This window comes from Mauremys reevesii, linkage group 12, assembly GCF_016161935.1.
Source record: "Mauremys reevesii isolate NIE-2019 linkage group 12, ASM1616193v1, whole genome shotgun sequence".
Lineage (NCBI taxonomy): Eukaryota > Metazoa > Chordata > Testudines > Geoemydidae > Mauremys > Mauremys reevesii.
Genome location: NC_052634.1, coordinates 39,455,655 through 39,468,930, shown reverse-complemented (window position 1 = coordinate 39,468,930; position 13,276 = coordinate 39,455,655).

Below are 13,276 nucleotides of genomic sequence, written 5' to 3'. Positions count from 1 at the left end.
AAAGGTATCATAGGAATGTACATTTGAAGATCCCTCTTCTCCAGGAGCTGTGTTGTGCAGAAGAACAAGAGCCACATCCAGCTACAGTTCAGGAGTCTGATGACCAAAGAGCCAATAAATGTTCTGAGGGATGGAGAAAAATGCCTTCTAGTGAGCTATTGAACAAGCTCAACCTGTTTCGCTTATCAAAAGAAGATTGAAAGGTGACTTCATTGAAGTGTTGAAGGGCCTTCATGGAGAGAATAGATTGGGTATTAAGGGGCTCTTTAATCAAGCAGAGAAAGGCATAACAAGACCCAGTGGCTGGAAGGTGAAAAGAGACAAATTCATATTACAACTAAGGCACAAATATTCAACAGCGAGGATGATTCACCACAGGAACAATCTACCAAGGAAAGTGGTGGATTCACCATCTCCTGATGTCATTTCATGAAGACTAGATGCCTTTCTGGAATGTGTTTGCTCCAAAAGTAGCTCTTGTGTCATACAGGAGGCCTGTGATATGCAGGGGGGTCAGATTAGATGCTCTAATGGTCTCTTCTGGTCATAAAGTCGACTAATTTCTGAAAAACTGACTGTAGCACTGGGAGCAGCGTCTGATGTTTTCCTGTATAGCCGGCTTGCTGCCTAGAACGAACGCTCCTTGAGTGGGGTGATCCCCAGGGAGTAGCTCAAACCTCCAAAGTGCCTGGCCAGGGGCAGGACATTGGCCCAGCAAGGGAGGGGTGTGGCAGTGACATCACAAAGGCCTTTTGCAGGACCTCAGACTATTGGTCAAAGGTGGTGGGGAGGTGGTGACCTCACAGAGAGATGCTGACATCAGCCAGGCAGGACAGGGGCGAGGGGCCAGGGAAACCTCAGAGACCCCTGTGGCTTTGCTTCAGCAAGTCTCCTTCTCCAGGTCTCTCTTTGAGGACAGAGAGAGTATTCGGGTTCAGGTACCTGAGCGCCAGGAGGAACCTCTTTCGAGTTTTCTCCTTCCCTTTTCCTGATTTTACTAGAAAACAGCCGTCCCTGTTTAGAAGGTAAGAGCCTCCTCGAGGTTTGAAACCTGTTCAGTCTGATCCATCTGGTGACAGTTGAATTCTAGGCATGGAAAACACGAGCTTAAGGAGGCAGAATTTTATTCCGTACCTGGGATTTTGTCCCTTAAAATCACTGGGGACATTAGGGTTTGTTCTTTTTGTTTCACCTTTTCCTCCATCCCTCCCTCCCTCCTTTCTCTTCGTCTCTTGCTTCTTTTGTCCTTTCTCCTGTTCCTCCCAAAACCAGGAACAGTGTCGGGGTGTGTTTGGGGCGGGGCAGAAGAGGGGATGGGCGGCACTGGGGAGGAGCTCGAGGGGTGTTGGGGCGGGGCAGAGAGGGGATGGGCGGCACTGGGGAGGAGCTTGGGGGTGTTGGGGCGGGGCAGAAGAGGGGATGGGCGGCATCGGGAGGGGAGCTCGGGGTTGGGCACGGGGCAGAGAGGGGATGGGCGGCACTGGGGATTGGGAGTTCGGGGGTGTTTGGGGAGGGTAGAGAGGGGATGGGCGGCACTGGGGAGGAGCTCGGGAGGTGTTGGGGCAGGGGCAGAAGAGGGGATGGGCGGCATCGGGGAGCTCGGGGGTGTTTGGGGACGGGGCAGAGGGGTGATGGCCGGCACTGGGGAGGGGAGCTCGGGGGTTGGTGGCGGGGCAGAGAGGGGATGGGCGGCACTGGGGAGGAGCTCAGGGGATGATGGGGCGGGGCAGAAGAGGGGATGGGCGGCACTGGGGAGGGGAGCTCGGGGTGTTTGGGGACGGGGGCAGAGAGGGGAAAGGGAGGTCGGGGGTGTTGGGGGCAGGGGCAGAGAGGGGATGGGCGGCACTGGGGAGGGGAGCTTGGGGGTGTTTGGGGGTGGGGGCAGAAGAGGGGATGGGCGGCACTGGGGAGAGGAGCTTGGGGGTGTTAGGGGACGGGGCAGAGCGGGGATGGGCGGCACTGGGGAGGGGAGCTCGGGGGTGCTTGAGGCGGGGTCAGAGAGGGGATGGGTGGCACTGGGGAGGGGAGCTCAGGGGTGTTTGGGGTAGGGGCAGAGAGGGGATGGGCGGCACTGGGGAGGGAGCTCGGGGTGTTTGAGTGCGGGAGCAGAAGAGGATGGGCGGCATCGGGAGCTCGGGGTGTTGGGGCGGCGGCAGAGAGGAGATGGGCGGCACTGGAGGAGGAGCTCGGGGGTGTTTGGGGTGGGGGCAGAAGAGGGAATGGGCGGCACTGGGGAGTGGGAGCTGGGGGTGTTGTTGGGGCGGGGGCAGAAGAGGGGATGGGCGGCATCGGGAGGGGAGCTAGGGGTTGGGCACGGGGCAGAGAGGGGATGGGCGGCACTGGGGATTGGGAGTTCGGGGGTTGGTGGCAGGGCAGAGAGGGGATGGGCGGCACTGGGTGAGGGGAGCTCGGGGTGTTAGGGGCGGGGCAGAGAGGGGATGGGCGGCACTGGGGAGGGGAGCTCGGGGTGTTTGAGTGCGGGAGCAGAAGAGGGGATGGGCGGCACTGGGGAGGAGCTCAGGGGGTGTTTGGGGCGGTGGCAGAGGGGGCCGCACTGGGGAGGAGCTCAGGGGTGTTGGGGCGGGGTCAGAGAGGGGATGGGCGGCACTGGGGAGGGGAGCTCGGGGATGGGCGGCACTGGGGAGGGGAGCTCGGGGGTGTTTGGGGCGGGGCAGAGAGGGGATGGGTGGCACCGGGGAGGCGCTCGGCAGGGTGTTGGGGCGGGGCAGAGAGGGGAGGGCGGCACTGGGGAGGGAGCTCGGGGTGTTTGGGGCGGGGGCAGAAGGGGAGGCGGCACTGGGGAGGGAGCTCAGGGGGTGTTGGGGCGGGGGCAGAAGGGGGAGGCGGCACTGGGGAGGAGCCGGGGAGTGTTTGGGGCGGGGCAGAGAGGGGATGGGCGGCAGTGGGGAGGGGAGCTCAGGGGTTGGGGCGGGGCAGAGAGGGGATGGGTGGCACCGGGAGGGCGCTCAGGGGTTGGGGCGGGGCAGGGAGGGGATGGGCGGCACTGGGGAGGGGAGCTCAGGGGTTGGGGCGGGGCAGGGAGGGGATGGGCGGCAGTGGGGAGGGGAGCTCGGGGTGTTTGGGGCGGGGTAGAGAGGGGAATGGGCGGCACTGGGGAGGGGAGATCGGGGGTGTTTGGGGGCGGGGCAGAAGAGGGGATGGGCGGCACTGGGGAGGGAGCTCGGGGGTTGGGGGCGGGGCAGAGAGGGGATGGGCGGCACTGGGGAGGGAGCTCAGGGGTTGGGGCGGGGCAGAGAGGGGATGGGCGGCACTGGGGAGGAGCTCAGGGGTTGGGGGGCAGGGGCAGGGAGGGGAGGGCGGCACTGGGGAGGGGAGCTCAGGTGGGTGTTGGGGGCGGGGAGGAGGGGAGGGGCGGCACTGGGGAGGGAGCTCAGGGGTTGGGGCGGGGCAGAGAGGGGATGGGCGGCAGTGGGGAGGGGAGCTCAGGGGTTGGGGGCGGGGCAGAGAGGGGAGGGCGGCAGTGGGGAGGGGAGCTCGGGGGTGGGGGCGGGGCCGAGAGGGGGAGGGGCGGCTGTGGGGGAGGGGGAGCTCGGGGGTTGGGCTGCTCAGGAGCCGCCTCGCGAACGCTTCAAGGCCACGTGACGCCCTCTCGGAAACTCCGCCTCTCCCGAGACAGCCAATAGGAAGAGGAGGCAGAGCAATGGGAGCGCGAGAAGAAACCTTCCCCTCCCCCGCCCAGTTCCAGTGCGAGGTTGGGGGCTGCAGTGACCAGAGCCCCAGCAGGGTGCATGGGGAGCTGCAGTGACCAGAGCCCCAGCAGGGTGCAGGGGCTGCAGTGACCAGAGCCCCAGCAGTGTGCAGCCGGGGGCTGCAGTGACCAGAGCCACCAGCAGGGTGCAGCGGGGGCTGCAGTGACCAGAGCCCCAGCAGTGTGCATCGGGGCTGCAGTGACCAGAGCCCCCAGCAGGGTGCATCGGGGGCTGCAGTGACCAGAGCCCCAGCAGGGTGCATCGGGGGCTGCAGTGACCAGAACCCCAGCAGGGTGCATCGGGGGCTGCAGTGACCAGAGCCCCAGCAGGGTGCAGCGGGGGCTGCAGTGACCAGAGCCCCAGCAGGGTGCATCGGGGGCTGCAGTGACCAGAGCCCCCAGCAGTGTGCATCGGGGCTGCAGTGACCAGAGCCCCAGCAGGGTGCATTGGGGGCTGCAGTGACCAGAGCCCCAGCAGGGTGCATCGGGGGCTGCAGTGACCAGAGCCCCAGCAGGGTGCATCGGGGCTGCAGTGACCAGAACCCCAGCAGGGTGCATCGGGGGCTGCAGTGACCAGAGCCCCAGCAGGGTGCAGCGGGGCTGCAGTGACCAGAGCCCCAGCAGGGTGCAGCGGGGCTGCAGTGACCAGAGCCCCAGCAGGGTGCATCGGGGCTGCAGTGACCAGAGCCCCAGCAGGGTGCATCGGGGGCTGCAGTGACCAGAGCCCCAGCAGGGTGCATCGGGGGCTGCAGTGACCAGAGCCCCAGCAGGGTGCAGCGGGAGGGCTGCAGTGACTAGACCCCAGCAGGGTGCATCGGGGGGGGTCTGCAGTGACCAGAGCCCCCAGCAGTGTGCATGGGGGGGGGCTGCACTGACCAGAGCCCCCAGCAGGGGGGCTGCCGGCCGTGGGGTTCCCTGCAGCCTGGTGCCCGTCACAGGGAGACCCGCGATGGCCTGACACCCCAACCCCTGTCCGAGCTCCCGCCCTGCCCCCAGCCCACTGCCTCTTGAGCAGCCCCCTGCGGTGTCACCACTACCCCGGCTGTGTCCCCGCAGCTTCCCAGCCCCCCAGCTCCCCTCCGGTGGCCCCCCCACACTTCCTCCCTGCAGCCTGCCCCATTCCCCCCCTGAGTCCCAGCTTCACCCCCCGACATCTCTCCAACCCACCTCCCCCCATCGCAGCCTCTGCCCCCCAGTGCCCCGGCCCAGCTCCCCGGGGGGCTTGAGAGGCCCCCACCCCCCGGCCGCTCCACTCCCCACAATGGGCAGCTGCTGGCGCTGAGGAAGGGGGGGCTGGGCCAGGCCAGGTGCTGGGCCGATCCTGGTGAAAGAGAGACGAGCCGGCAAGGCTGAGAGGCCCCTCCCTTGTCTGGGGGGGGGGGGACAGGGGCTCCCACAATTTGGCCAGTGTCCCCTACCCCATCCAGAGGAGACGTCCGCTCCCAGCAGGCCGTGCTCCATCTCCACCCCGCAGGGGGGAGCCCCCAGTCCAGCAGTGCCCCCCACCCCGCCCCCATCAGCAGCCAAGCCGGGAACCTGCCCCTTCTCCCCTGCGAGGGCTGCAGGACTCCCTGCCCCCGCAGCACCAGCCTCCCCCCATGTCCCCGGGGTGGGGTGGGGGAAGGGGGGATTCCTTCTTCCCATTGCCCAGATCCCACCCCCACCCCGGGCTGCCCAGACGGGAGCCAAGGGCTGCAGCAGTTGGCTGCTTCCCCAGGGCTACCAAGGAGCCGCCAGGAGAAGGGACGAGATTCTCCACGGCGCTGCAGCCGTTCACACTGGGACCCGTCTCACACGGGGGAAACTGAGGCACCAGGGAGGGCGAGATGGGCTGCACCAGCTCAGATTGGGAGTCTGTGGGAGAGCCAGGAATAGAACCCAGGAGTCCTGGCTCCATGGGCAGCTTGGGACTCCTCCACTTGGGGAGGCTGGGCGGGCCCGGACTGTGGCCCTGCCCCAAGGCCTGCTGCCACTCAGCCTCCTCCTGCCAAAGCCCCGCCCACACGCCCCCACCCCGCCCACACGCCCCTTCAGCCCCGCCCACACGCCCCTTCAGCCCCGCCCACACGCCCCCCTCAGGACCCCTTTGTTCCACTCCCTGACCCCTGCCCACCTCTCACGTCTCTTCCCCCGAGGCCCTGCCACTTGTGCCTCTTCGCCCCCACCCCAAGGCCCCCCCCACCTGCCTCTCTGCCGTTTGCACCCCCGGCCTCTCCCCCCACGGCCCCATGTGGCCGGATGGAGCTTGGGAAAGGGCGAAGTGAGGATGGGGCCTTGCGGGGGAGAGGACGAGTGGGAGCAGGGCCTCTGGGTGGAGCACAGGCCAGGTGCCTCCCCGGGCCCCTTATACCCACCGCCCCTGCCTGGCTCCCGGCCTCCCCGGCTCTAACCACTAGACCCAGCGGCACTGGGACAATTGGTATAGTGGGAGGTGCTGAGAGCCAGTGAACAAACCTGTAAACCCTGCACAGGATGGAAACCACTTCAAGCTGGGGGGTGCACAAGACTGGCCCCCACTCCCTTCCCAGAGCCAGCGGTGGGACCCGGATACCCTGGCTCCCAACCCCCACTCTAACCACTAGCCTGCACTGCCCTCCCACAGCTGGGGAGAAGAACCAGGAGTCCTGACTCCCAGCCTGGTCGTGGGTGGAGCAGGAGACCTACTGGCCATGGGCTCAGCTGGGCATCACTTACCATCAGGCTGGATGGTATCCCAGTGCTGACCTCCAGCCCCACAGCTCTGCTGGTGCCCCTCACTCCCGACCCGCAGCCCCTTGGTTCCCCCCAGCACTGACGGTGCCCCTCACTCCCGACCCGCAGCCCCCTGGTCTCCCTCCTGCTCTGCTGCTGCCCCTCACTCCCGACCCGCAGCCCCTCCTATCCCAATCCTGATCTCCAGATCCACAGCTCTGCTGGTGCCCCTCACTCCCAACTTGCAGCGACTGGGCTTCCCGCAGAGCTCCCCAGTCACTGTGCTGCCGGTGCCCCTCACTCCTGACCCACAGACCCCTGGGCTTCCTTCAGCTCTACCGGTGCCCCTCACTCCCGACCCGCAGCCCCCTGGGTTCCCCCCAGCTCTAGTGGTGCCCCTCACTCCTGACCCGCAGCCCCTGCTATCCCAGTCCTGACCTCCAGACGCACAGTTCTGCTGCCCCTCACTCCCGACCCGCAGCCCCTCCTATCCCAATCCTGATCTCCAGACCCACAGCTCTGCTGATGCCCCTCACTCCCGACCTGCAGCGACTGGGCTTCCCGCGGAGCTCCCCAGTCACTGTGCTGCCGGTGCCCCTCACTCCCGACCCGCAGCCCCTCCTATCCCAATCCTGATCTCCACACCCACAGCTCTGCTGGTGCCCCTCACACCCGACCCGCAGCCCCCTGGATTCCTCGCTGAGCTCCCCAGTTACTGCGCTGCTGGTGCCCCTCACTCCCGACCCGCAGCCCCTTAGGCTTACACCAGCTCTGACGGTGCCCCTCACTCCCGACCCACAGCCTCTGCTTTCCCAGTCCTGACCTCCAGACTCACAGCTCTGCTGGTGCCCCTCACTCCTGACCCATAGACCCCTGGGTTCCCTTCAGCTCTACCGGTGCCCCTCACTCCCGTCCCGCAGCCCCCTGGGTTCCCCCCAGCTCTAGTGGTGCCCCTCACTCCTGACCCGCAGCCCCTGCTGTCCCAGTCCTGATCTCCACACCCACAGCTCTGCTGGTGCCCCTCACTCCCGACCCGCATCCCCCTGGATTCCCCGCTGAGCTACCCAGTTACTGCGCTGCTGGTGCCCCTCACTCCCGACCCGCAGCCCCTACTATCCCAGACCTGACCTCCAGACTCACAGCTCTGCTGGTGCCCCTCACTCCCGACCCGCATCCCCCTGGATTCCCCGCTGAGCTACCCAGTTACTGCGCTGCCAGTGCCCCTCACTCCCGACCCGCAGCCCCTACTATCCCAGTCCTGACCTCCAGCCTCACAGCTCTGCTGGTGCCCCTCACTCCCGACCCGCAGCCCCTTAGTCTCCCTCCAGCTCTGCCGGTGCCCCTCATTCCCGACCCGCAGCCCCTGCTATCCCAGTCGTAACTCCAGACTCACAGCTCTGCTGCTGCCCCCTACTCCCGACCCGGAGCCCCTTAGGCGTCCACCAGCTCTGACGGTGCCCCTCACTCCCGACCCGCAGCCCCCTGGTCTCCCTCCTGCTCTGCTGCTGCCCCTCACTCCCGACCCGCAGCCCCTCCTATCCCAATCCTGATCTCCAGATCCACAGCTCTGCTGGTGCCCCTCACTCCCGACTTGCAGCGACTGGGCTTCCCGCAGAGCTCCCCAGTCACTGTGCTGCCGGTGCCCCTCACTCCTGACCCACAGACCCCTGGGCTTCCTTCAGCTCTACCGGTGCCCCTCACTCCTGACCCGCAGCACCTGCTATCCCAGTCCTGACCTCCAGACTCACAGTTCTGCTGCTGCCCCTCACTCCCGACCCGCAGCCCCTCCTATCCCAATCCTGATCTCCACACCAAGAGCTCTGCTGGTGCCCCTCACTCCCGACCCGCAGCCCCCTGGATTTCCCGCTGAGCTCCCCAGTTACTGCGCTGCCAGTGCCCCTCACTCCCGACCCGCAGCCCCTACTATCCCAGTCCTGACCTCCAGCCTCACAGCTCTGCTGGTGCCCCTCACTCCCGACCCGCAGCCCCCTCGATTCCTCGCTGAGCTCCCCAGTTACTGCGCTGCTGGTGCCCCTCACTCCCGACCCGCAGCCCCTGCTATCCCAGTCCTGACCTCCAGCCTCACAGCTCTGCTGGTGCCCCTCACTCCCGACCCGCAGCCCCCTCGATTCCTCGCTGAGCTCCCCAGTTACTGCGCTGCTGGTGCCCCTCACTCCCGACCCGCATGGGTCACCCCTGGAGCAGGTTAAAGCTGCAGGGTGACAGTGGGGTTGCTGCCCCTGTGAACAGCTGCTGTAGCACTGCCTGGGCAGGACAGGGAGACCCAGTTATACCCCTCCCCCGCCCCAGCCTGTATCGGGGGATGGGAGCGCTCACACCCTGGGGCCCCTGAGTTGGGACGGAGGGAGGCCCCCGTGCACCAGGGATGCTGTAAGGGCGAACAGGGGCACCCACCCATGCACCCGAGATCTTCTAGGCGGGGAGAGTGGCACCCACACTCAGGATCTTGTAGGGGGGGACAAGGGCATCCACACTCCGGGATCCTCTGCAGAGGGACGGACACCCACACACCCAGGATTCTGTATGGGGGGCAGAGGTACCCGGACACCTGGGCGGGGGAAGGGGGGCACCGAAACATCCGGGATCTTACCTGGGAGGACAGCGGCGCCTGCAGCTCGACATGAGATGGGGGCAGGGGAAGCAGGAGCATTTCCCAGTTCCAGGCTGTCCCTGTCTGGCCAATGCACAGAGCTCACAAGCAGAGTTTAAAGCTCGAGCTGCTAGACAGCAAAACAAGCCGGGCTCCCTGGCTGGTGCCTGTGATCCCAGCATCTGGGGAGGCTGAGGCTGGCGGATCGCTTGAGCTTAGGAGTTCTGGGCTGCAGCGGGCTGTGCCGATCGGGTGTCCACACTAAGTTCAGCATCAATATGGTGATCCTGGGGAAGCTTGGGCTCCCCAGGTTGCCTAAGGAGGGGTGAACAGGCCCAGGTTGGAAACGGAGCAGGTCAAAACTCCCCTGCTGATGAGTAGTGGGGTCGCACCTGTGAATAGCCCCTGCAGCATAGCCTGGGCAAGACAGTGAGACACGGTCTCTTTTTATACAGACACCCCCCGCAGAGCCTGGAGGGGGGGATGGGAGCACCCACACGCTGGGGATTCTGACTTGGGGTGAGGGACGCCCCCCTGCAACACGGATCTTGAAAAGGGGAACAGAGACACCCACAGATCCTGGATGGGGGCAGGCAGGGGAAACCACACATGGGAGCTAGTTCATGGGGTGGGGGACAGAGACACCCACCAGAGATCCTGGATGGCAGCACCCACATGATGGGGATCTTGAAGTGGGAGGAGGGAAGTACCATGTACCAGAGATTCTGAAGGGGGAACAGGGACACCCACACACCAGGTGTCTTGCAGCAAGAGCTGCGGTCTTCATTTACACAGGGCAGTGATGGGGATTTAACAAATTCCTGCGCAGAACTTGTTCCACTAGATAATTAGCCTCACGGCTAAAAATGGTAATTTCCAGTTGGCGTTTTGTGACATTGACTGCAAACCAAGGGGGTCGTGTTCAACCTTTGTCTGGTGAATTAAAGAACCCTTTCAAATCAGATATTCCCCTGGGAATTTTAAAACTGTGTATTTAAAATCAGTGACTAAATCCCCTCTTAACCTCCAGTCAATGAAATCAATTGAGTTTCTTCAATCTCTCGCTGTAGACAGAAGAGACCAATGCACATTTTCCTTGTTTTTAAAGGCAAAATTCCTGATCTTTCCAAGGGGATCTTCTGCTTCAGCTGTCAGTTTGGGGAAGGATTTGGCTTCCTGGGCTATAATCTGCCCGCTCGGTTATAATCTGCGGTCTGAAGGGTCAAATTTAGATGAGGCCGTTAGTGCTGCCCCCGTGTGGCCGGAGATGGGAGCTCACAAGCAGAGTTGAAAGCTGGAGCTGGAACGGACCTGGCTGGACACGTGGGGCACAAAGGCTCTCATGTGGGATCCTCGCTGTGCAGCAGGAGGCGGAGGGAAGCTGGTTGTCAGGGGTCAGGGCCATGGGCGCCAATTTATATGGGCTCGTGGAGCTAAAGCCCCAGGAATATTCAAAATCAGGGGCTCTGCTCCACCAATATTTGGAGCTAGGTTTTGCCCCTTTAAATCCCAGCCGCAGCTGGGAATCAGAGGCTCTGGGCTGCCTGCAACCGCGGGGAGCCCAGAGCCCTTTGAATCCCAGTCGCGGCGGCTGGGATTTAAAGGGCTCAGGGCTCCCCGCGGCTGCCAGCAGCTCAGAGCCCTTTGAATCCCAGCCCCTGGCCGCTGATTGCCCCCTCCCCAGACCCCTGCCCCAACTGCCCCCCCGACCCCACCCCTATCTAAGCACCACTGGTCCTTGTCCCCCGGTACCCACTCCTGAGACAACTGCCCCTAACTGCCCCTTGGGACCCCAGCCCCTATCTAAGCCTCCCTTCTCCGTGTCCCCAACTGCCCCCGCCTGATACCCCACCCAACTGTCCCCCAGGACCCCACCCCTACCAGTCCCCTGATAAACCCCCTGGACTCCCATGCCTATCCAATTGCTGCCTGTCCCCTGACTGCCCCTCCGAACCTCTGCCCCATCCAACCCCCCCTTCTCCATGTCCCTTGACTGGCCCCTGGAACCCCCTACCCCTTCTCCAACCTTGTAATCTTGTGGTACTGACGTGTTGTAGCTTCATTTTATATCGGCTTACAGGGCGGGAGTGGGGGGGGGCACCACCATTTTGGGCCCCACCAAAAATTATACAAACCTGCCGCCTATGCTGCTGGTGCCCCTCACTCCCGACCTGCAGCCCCTGCTATCCCAGTCCTGACCTCCAGACTCACAGCTGATTGCTTTGAGAGACTGGTAGTGAGTTGGGTGTGGTGGCTGGAGAACAGACAAAGTGGTTACTGGTTTATGATTTTCTGTTTGCTCCTTTCGGGTAAGGGAAATAGGGAAAGAAAAATAAGCAAACTAATGAAGAGTGAAGAGCAGAAGAAGCTGGAACTGCACAGGTTGCAAGTTGCTGCCCAGAAAGGCTGAACACTGGGCGCTGGGAAAGTCTCTGTTAACTAAGAAGCCCCCTGAGCTGAGTGCATCCCAGTTTCAGTGAACTGCAGAGGGGGTGTCTCAGCACAAGAAAGCAGGAAAATGACTACCAGAGAGGCAGCTACTTAACTAGAGCTGGCCAGACTGGAAGCAGAAGAGAAGGCAAAGGACCGGGAGTTTCAATTGAAGCTCAAAGAAGCAGAGGCACCTGTGCACAGAAGGGCTATGGAAGCAGAGGCAGTCAGGGAGGGAGCTGCTCACACAAGAGCCCTGGAGTTAAGAGACAGAGAAATAGAGGCCCAAACTGAGGCCCAGAAGCATGGACTGGCTGTTATGGAGTGGAAGAGACAAAACCCTCCAGCAGCTGGCTCCACTTCCCCAAAAATCCACAAATGGGAGTGACTATGTCCACAGTATGATGAATCCAGTGATATTGCTGAATATTTCATCACCTCTGAGAGACTCTGCACCTCTGTGAAATCCCTGGTGATCAAAAAATGGTCACATTGGTAGCCAAATTGACTGGAAGAGCTATGGACATATTGAATGAGATGCCTATTGATGATGCTACAAACTATGGTAAATGTAAGGAACTAGTTTTAAAACAGTTTCAGATGACACCTGAAACCTACAGGGTTAAATTCAGGAGTCTTAAGAGGGGCTCTGGATTCAGTAATGTGGCTTATGTAAATGAAATGAGAGATTTGTTAGATACGTGGGTGAGGGGAAAAGACATGACAAGCTTTGAAGGAATATGTGATTTGGGCCAAGGGCAGGCATGGTTGCAGTGCACCCTTCCTTGCCAACACCTCAAACACATGCCTGAATTAAAAACCTTTTCCAAAGAGGCAGAACAATCTGAATCAGAGCACTTACGAGGGTACACAAAGGAACTGGGAAATGTAATAGACACTAAACAAGTTAAATTGTGTGAACAAAACCTGTCCGCCGTAGCTTTGCTGTTAATCTGGGGGTCTTTTGCTACGTCATCAAGACCAAGGAGCTAATACTAGTGGTAAACCCTTTAAAGGTGTGGGAAATACCTGATTTGTGGGGGGGGAAAACAACTTTTGTACATGCTAGGGATGGTGACAAGACAGTCCCACAAGCATTGTTTCTTTTCATCTCATACCTGTAAACAGGCTGGAAGCTTGGCACAGCAGCAAAAGCATAACAGGCCTACGCTGCTGTGTGGGAGGGGAAACCGAGGCACATTGGTGGCTAAATGCCAAGACACCTACACGTTAACAGATATTGCTGTCTGAACTCTGTTAGCAATGCTACACCCCGACCTGTTTTCAGGCAGCCGGGGACCAGGAACCCCATACCTTGCTAGAACACTCAGGTAGGACATCATACAGTTTAAAGGTACTGAAAGGGGGTGTGACCAGAGACAAGCAGGGATTTTAGGCGTCCCGCCTCCACCATGGACAGTGTCCAAGCCTCTGGCAGTACATTCAGGAGGAGAGTGTGACATTGCACCCCCCTCCACCAGGCCTGCCCCAGGCCCGCCCTTCGACATTCCTGGGGAAAGACCAACGTGGCCAACTTGACTTTGGGCCAGTAGGTCAACCAAGAGGGCTGTCTCCTAGGCCTGGCTGCAGCCCAGCTGCAGGACTCAGAGTAAAGCCAGCTCCTATCCCTCCCTGTAGGGCTTCAGGCAAGGCCAGCCTGCTGGATCCAGCATCCCCTCTGGTGCGCAAGTCACAACAGCCAGCAGGCAAAAGACCGGCTCTCGCGTCAGAAACTCCAATTTTGAAGCAACAGGTCCCAGAGTCCCCCTGAGATCTGAGCTCAGCTCGCACTAGTCAGTGTTCTGACAGCTGAACTTTACAGCAGGGGACCAGAT